Genomic DNA, 15,327 nt, shown 5'->3' with positions numbered 1-15,327 from the left:
TACCGGGGGGTTACCGGAACCCCCCGGGGGCTAAATGGGCCTATATGGGCTTTAGTGGGAGAGAGAGGAGGCGGCCAAGAGGTGGGGGCATGCGCCCCCAAGCCCAATCCGAATTGGGAGGGGGCCGTCCCCCCTTTCCTTCCTCTCCTCTTCCCCTTCCTCCCCCCTCCTATTAGGACTAGGAAAGGGGGGAAACCTACTCCTAGTAGGAGTAGGAATCCCCCCTTGGGCCGCACCATGAGGGCCGGCCGGCCCCCTCCTCCCCTCCTTTATATACGGGGGACGGGGGCACCCCATAGACACACAAGTTGATTCTTAGCCGTGTGTGCTGCCCCCTCCACATATTTCCACCACGGTCATATTGTCGCGGTGCTTAGGCGAAGCCCTGCGTTGGTAACTTCGTCATCACCGTCACCACACCGTCGTGCTGACGAAACTCTCCCTCGACCTCAGATGGATCTAGAGTTCGTGGGACGTCACCGAGCTGAACGTGTGCAGATCGCGGAGGTGCCGTGCGTTCGGTACTTGGATCGGTTGTATCGCGAAGACGTTAGACTACATCAACCGCGTTACTAAACGCTTCCGCTTTCGGTCTACGAGGGTACATGAACACACTCTCCTCTCTCGTTGCTATATATCACCTAGATGGATCTTGCGTGTGCGTAGGATTTTTTTTGAAATTATTGCGTTCCCCAACAGTGGCATCCGAGCCAGGTCTATGCGTAGATGTTATATGCACGAGTAGAACACAAAGAGTTGTGGGCAATAATAGTCATACTGCTTACCAGCATGTCATACTTTGATTCGGCGGTATTGTTGGATGAAGCGGCCCGGACCGACATTACGCGTACACTTACGCGAGACTGGTTCTACCGACGTGCTTCGCACACAGGTGGCTAGTGGGTGTCTGTTTCTCCAACTTTAGTTGAATCGAGTGTGACTACGCCCGGTCCTTGTTGAAGGTTAAAACAGCAAACTTGACGAAAAATCGTTGTGGTTTTGATGCTTAGGTAAGAACGGTTCTTGCTAGAAGCCCGTAGCAGCCACGTAAAACTTGCAACAACAAAGTAGAGGACGTCTAACTTGTTTTTGCAGGGCTTGCTGTGATGTGATATGGTCAAGACGTGACGATATATAATTTTTTTGTATGAGATGATCATGTTTTGTAACAGTTATCGGCAACTGGCAGGAGCCATATGGTTGTCGCTTTATTGTATGAAATGCAATCGGCATGCAATTGCTTCAATTTATCACTAAGCGGTAGCGATAGTCGTAGAAGCAATAGTTGGCGAGACGACAACGATGCTTCGATGGAGATCAAGGTGTCAAGCCGGTGACGATGGTGATCATGACGGTGCTTTGGAGATGGAGATCAAAGGCACAAGATGATGATGGCCAAATCATATCACTTATATTGATTGCATGTGATGTTTATCCTTTATGCATCTTATTTTGCTTTGTACGGCGGTAGCATTATAAGATGATCTCTCACTAAATTTCAAGGTACAAGTGTTCTCCCTAAGTATGCACCGTTGCGACAGTTCATCGTGCCGAGACACCATGTGATGATCGGGTGTGATAAGCTCTACGTTCACGTACAACGGGTGCAAGCCAGTTTTGCACACGCAAAATACTCGGCTTAAACTTGACGAGCGTAGCATATGCAGATATGGCCTCGGAACACTGAGACCGAAAGGTCGAGCGTGAATCATATAGTAGATATGATCAACATAGTGATGTTCACCATTGAAAACTACTCCATCTCACGTGATGATCAGACATGGTTTAGTTGATATGGATCACGTGATCACTTAGATGATTAGAGGGATGTCTATCTAAGTGGGAGTTCTTAAGTAATATTATCATGAACTTAGTCCTGGTAGTATTTGCATAACTATGTTGTAGATCAATAGCTCGTGATGTAGCTCCCCGTTTATTTTTTGATATGTTCCTAGAGAAAAATTATGTTGAAAGATGATAGTAGCAATGATGCGGACTAGGTCTGTGATCTGAGGATTATCCTCATTGCTGCACAAAAGAATTATGTCCTTAATGCACCGCTAGGTGATAGACCTATTGCAGGAGCAGATGCACACGTTATGAACGTTTGACAAAGCTCGGTATGATGACTACTTAAATAGTTTAGTCCACCATGCTTTACGGCTTAGAACCGGGACTTCAAAAACGTTTTGAACGCCACGGAGCATATAAGATGTTCTAAGATTTGAAATTGGTATTTCATACTCATGCCCGTGTCAAGAGGTATGAGACCTCTGACAGTACTTTGCCTACAAGATGGAGGAGAATAGCTCAACCAGTGAGCATGTGCTCAGATTGTCTGGGTACTACAATTGCTTGAATCAAGTGGGAGTTAATCTTCCAGATAAGATAGTAATTGACAAAGTTCTCTAGTCACTATCACCAAGTTACTAGAACTTAGTGATGAACTATAATATGCAAGGGATGACGAAAGTAATTCCCAAGCACTTCGTGATGCTGAAATCGGCGAAGGTAGAAATCAAGAAAAGCATCAAGTGTTGATGGTTGACAAGACCACTAGTTTCAAGTAAAAGGGCAAGGGAAAGAAAGGGAACTTCAAGAAGAATGGCAAGCAAGTTGCCACTCCCATGAAGAAGCCCAAAGCTAGACCCAAGCCTGAAACTGAGTGCTTCTACAGCAAAGGAAATGGTCACTGGAAGTGGAACTGGCCTAGATACTTGGCGGATAAGAAGGATGGCAAAGTGAAAAAAGGTATATTTGATATTCAAGTTATTGATGTGTACTTTACTAGTGTTTATAGCAACCCCTCGGTATTTGATACTGGTTCAGTTGCTAAGAGTAGTAACTCGAAATGGGAGTTGCAAAATAAACAGAGACTAGTTAAGGGCAAGGTGATGATGTGTGTTGGAAGTGATTCCAAGGTTGATAAGATCACCATCGCACACTCCCTTTTCCTTCGGGATTAATATTGGAACTAAATAAATGTTATTTGGTGTTTGCGTTAAGCATAAATATGATTGGATCATGTTTATTGCGATACAGTTATTCATTTAAATCAGAGAATAATTATTGTTCTGTTTACATGAATAAAACCTTCTATGGTCTTACATCCAATGTAAATGGTTTATTGAATCTCGATCACAGTGACACACATAATATTGATGCCAAAAGATGCAAAGTTAATAATGATAGTGCAACTTATTTGTGGCACTGCCGTTTAGGTCATATTGGTGTAAAGCGCATGAAGAAACTCCATGCTGATGGGCTTTTGGAATCACTTGATGCTTGCGAACCATGCCTCATGGGAAAGATGACTAAGACTCCGTTCTCCGGAACAATAGAGCGAGCAACAAACTTGTTAGAAATAATACATACTGATTGTGCGGTCCAATGAGTGTTGAGGCTCGCGGCGGGTATCATTATTTTCTGACCTTCACAGATGATTTGAGCAGATATGGGTATATCTACTTGATGAAACATAAGTCTGAAACATTTGAAAAAGAATTTCAAAGTGAAGTGGAAAATCATCGTAACAAGAAAATAAAGTTTCTGCGATCTGATCGTGGAGGAGAATATTTGAGTTAAGAGTTTGGTCTTCATTTGAAACAATGCGGAATAGTTTCTCAACTCACGCCACCCGGAACACCACAGCGTAATGGTGTGTCCGAACGTCGTAATCGTAATTTACTAGATATGGTACGATCTATGATGTCTCTTACTGATTTACCGCTATCGTTTTGGGGTTATACTTTAGAGACAGCTACATTCACGTTAAATAGGGCACCATCTAAATCCGTTGAGACGACACCTTATGAAATATGGTTTGGCAAGAAACCCAAGTTGTCGTTTCTTAAAGTTTGGGGCTGCGATGCTTATGTGAAAAAGCTTCAACCTGATAAGCTCGAGCCCAAATCGGAGAAATGTGTCTTCATAGGATACCCAAAGGAGACTGTTGGGTACACCTTCTATCACAGATCCGAAGGCAAGACATTCGTTGCTAAGAATGGATCCTTTCTAGAGAAGGAGTTTCTCTCGAAAGAAGTGAGTGGGAGGAAAGTAGAACTTGATGAGGTAACTGTACCTGCTTCCTTGTTGGAAAGTAGTTTATCACAGAAATTAGTTCCTGTGACTACTACACCAATCAGTGAGGAAGCTAATGATGATGATCATATAACTTCAGATCAAGTCACACTGAACCTCGTAGGTCAACCAGAGTAAGATCCGTAGCAGAGTGGTACGGTAATCCAGTTCTGGAGGTCATGTTACTTGACCATGACGAGCCTACGAACTATGAGGAAGCGATGATGAGCCCAGATTCCGCGAAATGGCTTGAGGCCATGAAATCTGAGATGGGATCCATGTATGAGAAAGTGTGGACTCTGGTTGACTTGCCCGATGATCGGGAAGCCATCGAGAATAAATGGATCTTCAAGAAGAAGACTGACGCTGACGGTAATGTTACTGTCTACAAAGCTCGACTTGTTGCGAAAGGTTTTCGACAAGTTCAAGGAGTTGACTACGATGAGACATTCTCACCCATAGCGATGCTTAAGTCCGTCCGAATGATGTTAGCAATTGCTGCATTTTATGATTATGAAATTTGGCAAATGGATGTAAAGACTGCATACCTGAATGGATTTCTGGAAGAAGAGTTGTATATGATGCAACCCGAAGGTTTTACCAATCCAAAGAATGCTAACAAAGTGTGCAAGCTCCAACGATCCATTTATGGACTGGTGCAAGCATCTCAGAGTTGGAATAAACGTTTTGATAGTGTGATCAAAGCATATGGTTTTATACAGACTTTTGGAGAAGCCTGTATTTACAAGAAAGTGAGCGGGAGCTCTGTAGCATTTCTAATATTATATGTGGATGACATATTGTTGATTGGAAATGATGTAGAATTTCTGGATAGCATAAAAGGATACGTGAATAAGAGTTCTTCAATGAAAGACCTCGGTGAAGCTGCTTACATATTGGGCATCAAGATCTATAGAGATAGATCAAGACGCTTGATAAAAAATTTCAATGAGTACATGCCTTGACAAGTTTTTGAAGTAGTTCAAAAGGGAACAATCAAAGAAGGAGTTCTTGCCTATGTTACAAGGTGTGAAGTTGAGTAAAGACTCAAAACCCGACCAGGGCAGAAAATTGAAAGAGGATGAAAAGTCATTCCCTATGCCTCAGTCATAGGTTCTATAAAGTATGCTATGTTGTGTACCAGACCTATTGTATACCTTAGCATGATTTTGGCAAGGGAGTACAATAGTGATCTAGGAGTAGATCACTGGACAACGGTCAAAATTATCCTTAGAGGACTAAGGGAATATTTCTCGGTTATGGAGGTGATAAAAGAGTTCGTCGTAAAGAGTTACCTCGATGCAACCTTTTGACACCGATCTGGATGAATCTAAGTCTCGATCTAGATACATATTCAAAGTGGGAGCAATTAGCTAGAGTAGCTCCGTGCAGAGTATTGTAGACATAGAAATTTGCAAAAATACATACGGATCTGAATATTGCAGATCCGTAGACATAGAAATTCACAAAAATACATACGGGTCTTAATCACATAGCGATGTGAACTAGATTATTTACTCTAGTATTAGTCACATGAAGATGTGAACTAATCACATAAAGATGTGAACTATTGGTGTGAAATCACATGACGACGTGAACTAGATTATTGACTCTAGTGCAACTGGGAGACTGAAGGAAATATGCCCTAGAGGCAATAATAAAGTTGTTATTTATATATTTCCTTACATCATGATAAATTTTTGTTATTCATTCTAGAATTGTATTAACCGGAAACTTAGTACATGTGTGAATACATAGACAAACAGAGTGTCACTAGTATGGCTCTACTTGACTAGCTCGTCAATCAAAGATGGTTAAGTTTCCTAGCCATGGACAAGAGTTGTCATTTGATGAACGGGATCACATCATTAGAAAATGATGTGATTGACTTGACCCATCCGTTAGCTTAGCACTATGATCGTTTAGTTTATTGCTAATGCTTTCTCCATAACTTCATGTTCCTATGACTATGAGATTGTGCAACTCCCGAATACCGGAGGAACACTTAGTGTGCTGTCAAACGTCACAACGTAACTGGGTCATTATAAAGATGCTGTACATGTGTCTCCGATGGTGTTTGTTGAGTTTGCATAGATCGAGATTAGGATTTGTCACTCCGATTGTCGGAGAGGTATCTCTGGGCCCTCTGGGTAATGCACATCACTATAAGCCATGCAAGCAATATGACTAATGAGTTAGTTACAGGATGATGCATTACGGAACGAGTAAAGAGACTTGCTGGTAACGAGATTGAGCTAGGTATGATGATACTGGCGATCGAATCTCGGGCAAGTAGCATACCGATGATAAAGGGAACAACATATGTTGTTATGCGGTTTGACCGATAAAGATCTTCGTAGAATATGTAGGAACCAATATGAGCATCCAGGTTCCGCTATTGGTTATTGACCGGAAGTGAGTCTTGGTCATGTCTACATAGTTCTCGAACCCGTAGGGTCCGCACGCTTAACGTTCGATGACGATCGGTATTATGATTTTATGTGTTTTGATGTACTGAAGGTAGTTCGGAGTCCCAGATGTGATCACGGACATGACGAGGAGTCTCAAAATGGTCTAGACATGAAGATTGATATATTGGAGGGTTATGTTTGGACACCGGAAAGGTTTCAGATGAGTTCGGGCATATACCGGAGTACCAGGGGGTTACCGGAACCCCCCGGGGGATAAATGGGCCTACATGGGCTTTAGTGGGAGAGAGAGGAGGCGGCCAAGAGGTAGGTGCGCGCCCCCAAACCCAATCCGAATTGGGAGGGGGGAAAGGGGGGAACCCTACTCCTAGTAGGAGTAGGAATCCCCCCTTGGGGCACACCATGAGGGCCGGCCGGCCCCTCCTCCCCTCCTTTTTATACGGGGGAAGGGGGCACCCCATAGACACATAAGTTGATTCTTAGCCGTGTGCGGTGCCCCCCTCCACATATTTCCACCTCGGTCATATTGTCGCGGTGGTTAGGCGAAGCCCTGCGTCGGTAACCAGCAAGACGGCGAGGTAGTAGAAGAGCTCCGATAGCACGACGGCGTGGTGACGGTAATGTGATCTCCGCACGGCTTCGCCTAAGCACTACGAAAATATGACCGAGGGAGTAAACGGTGTACGGGGGCGCCGCACACGGCTGAGACAATGTTTTGTGCTTGTGTGGCACCCCCTCCCCATGTATATATAGGTGGGAGGGGAGAGGGGGGCTACTAGGGCAGCCAGGACACGCCCCAAGGGGCTGGCAGCTGGCCCTAGGGCTCCTGCCCTCATGCGCTGCCCTTTCCTTGTATGGACAAGGGGGAAAGGAAAGAGGGGGGAGAGGAAAGGAAGTGGGAGTCCAACTCCACACTTTCCTTTCTTCGTCCCCTTTCCTTTCCCTCCCCTTAGGCCGGCCCTATAGAGGGTGCACCAGCCCCTTGTGGGTTGGTGTGTTCCTCACTAGGGTCATAAGGCCCATATCTTTGCCGCGGATGCCCGAAACTCCTTCCAGTGACCCGATAAGTACCTGGTACCCTCCGAAACACTTCCGGTGTCCGAATACCATCGTCCTATATATATATATATTCCTATATATATATATATATATATATATATATATATATATATCAATTTTTACCTCTCGACAATTTCGAGACTCCTCGTCATGTTCGTGATCTCATCCGGGACTCCGAACAACATTCGGTCACCTAATCATATAACTCATATAACACTATATCGTCAATGAACGTTAAGCGTGCGGACCCTACGGGTTTGAGAACTATGTAGACTTGACTTAGACACCTCTCCGGTCAATAACCAATAGCGGAACATGGATGCCCATATTGGTTCCTACATATTCTACGAAGATCTTTATCGGTCGAACCGTTATGACAACATACGTAATTCCCTTTGTCCATCGGTATGTTACTTGCCCGAGATTCGATCGTCGTTATCTTCATACCTAGTTCAATCTCGTTACCAGCAAGTCTCTTTACTCATTCTTTAATACATCACGTCGTGAACAAATCCTTAGTCTTTTGCTTGCAAGCTTATGATGTGTATTACTGAGAGGGCCCAGAGATACATCTCTGATACTCGGAGTGACAAATCCTAATCTGGATCTATGCCAACTCAACAAACACCTTCAGAGATACCTGTAGAGCATCTTTATAATCACCCAGTTACATTGTGATGTTTGATAGCACACAAGGTATTCCTACGGTATTCCGGAGTTGCATAATCTCATAGTCGAAGGAATATGTCACTGGTATGTGTCGGTGCTATACAAACGGTTTTTAACCCCTTTCCGCGACGGCATTTGGAAACCGTCGCCAAGTGAGTGTGGGTGATAGGGGGTCCTTCCCACACGACCCAGAAACCATCGGGGATAGGGAGCCTTGATGCATACAGTTGTCCCTATATAACCGTTTCCGATATCTCGAATATCCCAAACGCTTCATCCTTGCTACTCGTTTGTGCTCGCATTGCCATCGCAGTCGGAGTTTTGTGGTTTTACCTAAAACCAGGCAGATTCCAGGCATGGGAGTTTTCCAGGCATGTACCTAACTGGCTCTACGTTTACGATGCCTGGCATATCACAAAGAGTTCATGATTATAAACCGTGTACGATAGGTAGACAATCACACACATTTAGTTTTCCTGCACTGTATGTGATAGTGTCTGACATCACACACGCTTTACAAACGACAACTGTGTGCATTGTTACACACGTTTCCTCTCCGTGAACCGTGTCAGATTATGATGTATATCGCACACGCTGTGCTTTATTAACCGTGTGCACCATAATGACCTGCACACCGTGATTTCGCCCTAATTTAACAGCTGCTATTTAAAATTGTACCTAATCTAAACTTAAAAGTAGGCTATAGCTTTATTCATATCCATCATGTTCAAACAACCAATGCATTATTTGATTTACATGTACATATGTTTAAGAATTACATAAGCACCAAATAAAGAATGATGAACCAGGGTTCTATACTTGTACTATTACAGATGGTAAAGAAAGAGGCGACAGACATTCCGGTTGCTGAACAAGGTGAAGCGGAATGGCCCTATTGTGCTCTCCTGGATGCAAAAGGCATGCGGGACTCTAGTCCAACCCCTTGTGATGGCCGGCCGCCAATCATGTTGTTTGAGAGGTAATCTTGAGTAAACTGCTTCAAGATCCACTGTAAAAGAAAAAAGATTCAGACATTGTAATCTAACACAACTCATTACGGGCAGTAAAAAGAAGGCTACAAGGTTCTTACTTACCATCCTGCAGTTCACTGTTGTCTTGCATAAAGTGTAAACAAATAGTTCGATTGATATCTTTTGACCCATTTTAATAACAATCTTTATCAGTTTCCTCACTTGATGCTTGTTCATGAATATCTCATTGCCCCTTACGCAGAAAGAGTCGAAGTGTGGATCTTTGGCAATGATATATGTACCTAAAAGCACCAAGTTAATATTAGAAGCTAAACAACAATTGAAAAATAATGTAGTACAACACTCCCTCCATCCCATTATATAAGATTTTATTACATGTATATCTAGACATCATTAGAACATTAAGGTAACACTCTTCCTTGTTGCTTTGTAGCCTGGGATTGCATATTTAGTCATTCAGTACAATGCATGTTGCTATGTAGACTCAGATATATTAAATATGGCCCTAGTTAACCTACTGATAAATGGGTTACAGATATATTCAGTGAAATGTCCGATTCGACGACTAATCCCTTATCAGCCCCAGGCTATATGGTACCAGCTACCGATATCCTGAACAGTGAGTACATATAAGCAATGCGATGAAACTAACCTCGATGGAAAACAACATTGGTCTCAATATTGTCCTGTATGAGTACATTTAAAGGCATCTTAAGCACAACAGGCTAAACATCAACCAAAAATATCCATGGTAGACAACATAATCTACAAATGATAGCTTCAGTGTGCAGGCTTAAGCATGCTAGTTAAGCAAAACAAGAAGTGGAAAGGTGTGCTAACTGCATCAGGCATAACATTTAAAAACAAGCAAATAGTCATTCAAACTGGTATTGTGCAGGTCTAAAGTACACTACTTATTGTTAAAAAACCGCAATTGTTGAAACTGTTATTGATGAAATTGAACTGCACGACAAATAGTTGCACATATAGAGCATCACATTGTGAAGAACTGAAATAAACAAGTCATAAGGCCATCTCTATTCGACCCTTAAAAAGTTAAAGGACTAAAACCCTTAGTGGATATATATATATACTGCAGCAAATTTTGGCCTTTTCTAGTTGATCCCCTAAACTTAACATTGTAAACTTCAATTTGATCAAGTTCAAAGCAGGTTCAACCGAAAGTAGCATGCATTCAAACATAAACATAGATAGTTTTGCATAACCAAACATAAAAAATAAATTTAAACTAAGCTAAACTACTTTCGGCCGAACTAGAGGTCGAGCCAATCCTTCCTCATCATGTACGGTGTGCCGCGAGCCGGGTCCGGGCCGGTGCCGTCGTCGAGGTCGTTGGGGAAGGCACTCCTCCACTCGTCGACGCCGATCTTCTCGTCCTCGGGGCCCACCTCGACGCCCTCCGCGCCGTCATCGCCGCCGCCTTCGACCTCGTCATCGGAGGAGAGCGCGATAACCTTGCCGCCCTCCGCGCCGGCAAAGATCGCCTGCTCCGCCTCCATGAGCTCCGGGTGCTGCCGACGGAGCTCTTGCATGTAGGGCTTGTCGGCGGCCTTGGCCTCGAGGCGCTCCCATGCCTTGCGGTCCTCCCACGCCATAGCCGAGCTCACCACCCCTGGCTCCGGTGGAACAAGGTCGATTAGACCTGTGCCGAAGGGGAAATTGAGCCTAGCCGCCGTGCCGTGGTAGCGGACCTGCCAGCGGTCGTACTCCATGGCCGCGAGCTCAGCCGTGTGGAAGCTACCGAGCCACCGGCGGGTGTGGGTCACCCGATTTGTAATCTCGGCGACCCACGTCCCCCACCGTCGTTGCCGGACCCCGAGGTAGGACCTCGTCGGTTGCCGGGTCCGAGGGAGGACGGGGAAGTCCTCGAACCGGCTTAGGGGCGCGGCGGCAGGCGGATCGGGGGACCGGCAAATGCGGATCGAGCCCGCGGGGGACGACGGGGACACCTGGGCGGCCACCTCGCCGGCGTCAGGCGAAAAGGCCGCGATATACCTCTTTTTGGCCATTGGCTCCTCGAGCTCCCTGGCACACAGGCAGAGGTTGAGGATGGAGGCGCCGGCGATGGCGGTGACCTACAAATGGTTTCGGGGGTGGTGTGTGTCTGTGTGAGTGGAGGTTTTGGGGAGTGTGTGGTGTGTGTGGAGGGGGGGCAAGGTGGTGTTTGAGGAAATACTGCGGCAACTGAAAATTTTACTAGGCGGGAGTAACAAGGAGGGGCTACAGAAAATTTGGATCAAGGGCGAGCAGATATTTTTGAGATTGCGAGGGATGCAGAGGCGGGAGTAAAATGCCGGGGCTACTGAAAATTTGAATCAAGGGACTGAAGCAGAGTGGGAGTAACAGACATCGTACACGGTCCGCACATACTAATCGTGTGCTATCAAACATTAAAACCTTCCAGGCGGTAGCTATTTTCGAGATTACGAGGCAGTAATATTTTAGATATTGCGAGGGATGCAGAGGCGGGAGTATTTGGGGAGTGAGCTAGTGCGCTTAACACGTCGGCTGTGGACTGTAGCCGACGCACCTTCTCGCGTAAGCCATAGGCGTACTATACACCGACGGTGCTCCATGATATTTTGTACTGTATCTCACACGGTTGGTGATAATAAATTGTGTGGGATCTACTTGATTTTACATAATGGGGTCATAGCGGCAATGGACGGTGTTTGAATTGCTAGACCTTTTATCTGCTTATGTCCATGGGTTTATGCTTATGTCCCATGCAATAAATGGGGATGAATTTCGAACACCACAACACCTTTGGGGACGAAACGATATCTATTGCCTCTTATTGCTTTCAAAAAATTTCTGGTGTCAACATAGAACAACAGGAGTGTTGTGTTAAGTTTCGGAATTTTTCGGGGTTTGTTTGGACATTTTTATACATTAACTGGGTTTTCTAGGCATTTTATGTGCATAATGCAAATTTGAAATACATGCACATGCTCCAGTGCATAAAGATTGGTTGAAAAATCAAATCTGTGTCATTGGGTGCATGCTTAGGTCCCATGCAACAAATGGGAATGAATTTCAAACACCAGGGCACTGTTGATTACCAGCAAAATGTTGAGATACCTGGTTTTTTAATTCTATTAAATCCAAAACTCGTGTGAAGTTCATGAAACTTGGCATGGTATCATGGAGCGGCATCAACATGCCGTGGTAAAAAATTGTCCCATCTGGGCCAGCTTTGGGTATAAGCTTTTCACAAACCAGACCTTCTCACAACAAGCCTGGTGGTTTCGGTAGGGAACGTTCCACCTTTGAGGACGAAACGATATCCATTGCATCTTATTGCTTTCAAAAAAAATTCTAGTGTCAACATAGAACAACAGAGTGTTGTGTTAAGTTTTTGAATTTTTTGGGGCTCGTTTGGACATTTCTATACATTAACTGGGTTTTCTAGGCATTTTATGTGCATAATTCAAATTTGAAATACATGCACATGCTCCAGTGCATATAAATTGGTTGAAAAATCAAATATGTGTCCTTGGGTGCATGCTTAGGTCCCATGTAAGGAATGGGAATGGATTTCAAACACCAAGGCACTGTTGATTGCCGGCAAAACGTTGAGATACTTTGTTTTTAAATTCTAGTAAATCCAAAACTCGTCTGAAATTCATGAAACTTGGCATGCTATCATGGAATGGCACCCGACATGCTGTGGTATTTTTCGTGTCCATTTTGAGAGAAGGCGCACTCGAATAACAGCCAACAAAGGCATTTTGAAAAAATAGCTGCCAGTTTAATATCTGAAACATGTGTATAATCCAAACCGTGTGTGTTCTGTTAACCATTCATGTGACACCACGTGTCTTGGTTTTAATGGCTATAGGAGGTGCCGTGCGGACAACTGCTTGACTGGACGGGAGGCGTGCGAGCGCAGTCCGGTGCGCAGGCTCACCAGGAAGCGTGCGGGCTGTTCAACGCATGATTTGTGCATCTCTTCAACGCAAACGGTTCAGACTGAATACGGTATGAGATGTTTAACAGTGCCATGCTTCAGTTAAGCAGTAAAGCAGCAGAAAATAAACAAAAAAATATTCGTGCTGCCACACGCCCTGTGTGCCGTGCGAGCAGGCGTGAGTTGACGGGACGCATGCGAGCAGTCCGCCGCGCAGGCATACCGGGAGGCGTGCGTGCAGGTGTGCGTATTGACGGGGACGCGTGCGAGTAGCTGTGTGAAGTGATGGTAGTAACGGCAGAAGTCTGTCGCGCAGGCTCACTGGGAGGCGAGATAGCTTTTGACCGCAGCCTGCCTCGCTCCCACTGGTCCGTATTAATTGCACGCCCGAGCCGCTGGCCATAATAGGCGACTGCACCGCCGGTCCCCAGTGGCCACCAACGTCTGGACTCTAGAGTGTATGACGATGCCGCCGAAGCGCACCATCGGAGGGAGTGGCGACGCCGGGGCTGGTGAAGCACCCGCGCAACGCGTGAAGCTGGGCACAGAGGTTTCCGTCGCCGCCGACGAGGTCTCGTGCGGGCAGCAGCACGACATTGACTTCGTCGGCGCTATCGTGTGATACGTCTCCAATGTATCTACAATTTTTGATTGTTCCATGCTATTATATTATCTGTTTTGGATGTTTAATGGGCTTTAATATGCTCTTTTATATTATTTTATGGACTAACCTATTCACCGGAGGCACAGTGCCAGTTTATGATTTTTTTGCCTATTTTAGTGTTTCGCAGAAAAGGAATACCAAACGGAGTCCAAACGGAATGAAACCTTCGCGATGATCTTTCTTGGACCGAAAGCAAACCAGAAGACTTGGAGATGAAGTCGGAGACGCAACAAGGCGGCCACGAGGCAGGAGGGCGTGCCCAGGGGGGTAGGCACGCCCCCACCCTCGTGGGCCCCTCATAGCTCCACCGTCATACTTCTTTTCCCTATATATACTCTTATACCCTAAAAACATCAGGGGGCCACGAAACCACTTTTCCACCGCCGCAACCTTCTGTACCCGTGAGATCCCATCTTGGGCCTTTTCCGGCGATCTGCCGGAGGGGGAATCGATCACGGAGGGCTTCTACATGAACACCATAGCCTCTCCGATGAAGCGTGAGTAGTTTACCACAGACCTTCGGGTCCATAGTTATTAGCTAGATGGCTTCTTCTCTCTCTTTGATCCTCAATACACTACTGCAGGATGCCACTAACGCGACACTACGATCAGAGACCCTTCGAGAAACTGTGTGCAATGCCATAATCGCAAACGGTGCTGTATGAAAACCGTCAGAAATGTGTAAAATGTTTGCGATGACGGATGCATCAAACACGTTTCAGGTTTTAGTTGCATGTGCGATGAAGGGCATACGGTTCAGTTCAATGAACTGTTTGCGATGAGGAGGAACAAAAGAAACGGGCAGCCAGATGGAGGCGTGTGCGATACACAACATACGGTTCACTCGGATGAACTGTTTGTGATTAGGCAACACAAAAGAAATGGTCAGCCAGATCAAAGGTGTGTGCGATGTACATCATACGGTTCACTCGGATGAACTGTTTGTGATTAGGCAAGAGAACAGAAACAGTTCAATATAATAAGATGTGTGTGATACGCGGCAAACAGGTCTGTAATCAGAAATGTGCGCGAAGACCGATAATAACACAGACGATTGCTTCTAGTAAGACGTATGATATGCTCTGTCTACACAACATCTATTGGCCATTGTGGGACGGGCGGTCATCCGGATACGCCATAAGGATGCGAAGAGGCATTCCTATCAGCAAGGATTAGCTGTTCCACCAATAGCTTATGTAAGAAAACTATCAAGTTAAGTGTGCTCAGGCTGGAGCAACCCTCGGATGGGTGACTGGATGGGAAGTTGTGTCGATGTTAAATTAGGTGATGGGATGGGTCATTTTGGTCAAATGACCGAAATGCCCCATTCCCTCAGCTAATTTAACCTCGAGGTCCTTGTTTTTTATTTTTTTTATTTTTTAACACATGTTAAAGAAGGTCTACCGCATTACTTTTTGACAATGTGCGATACGTGGCATACTGTTGATCCATCCGACCTATTTGTGATGGAATAGGTCGTGTGTGTTGTGGGCAAGCGCTTGC

This window comes from Aegilops tauschii, chromosome 3 (assembly GCF_002575655.3).
Source record: "Aegilops tauschii subsp. strangulata cultivar AL8/78 chromosome 3, Aet v6.0, whole genome shotgun sequence".
In the NCBI taxonomy this organism is placed as follows: Eukaryota; Viridiplantae; Streptophyta; class Magnoliopsida; order Poales; family Poaceae; genus Aegilops; species Aegilops tauschii.
The sequence above is the reverse complement of the archived record's forward strand: the minus strand, read 5'-3'. Positions refer to the sequence as shown.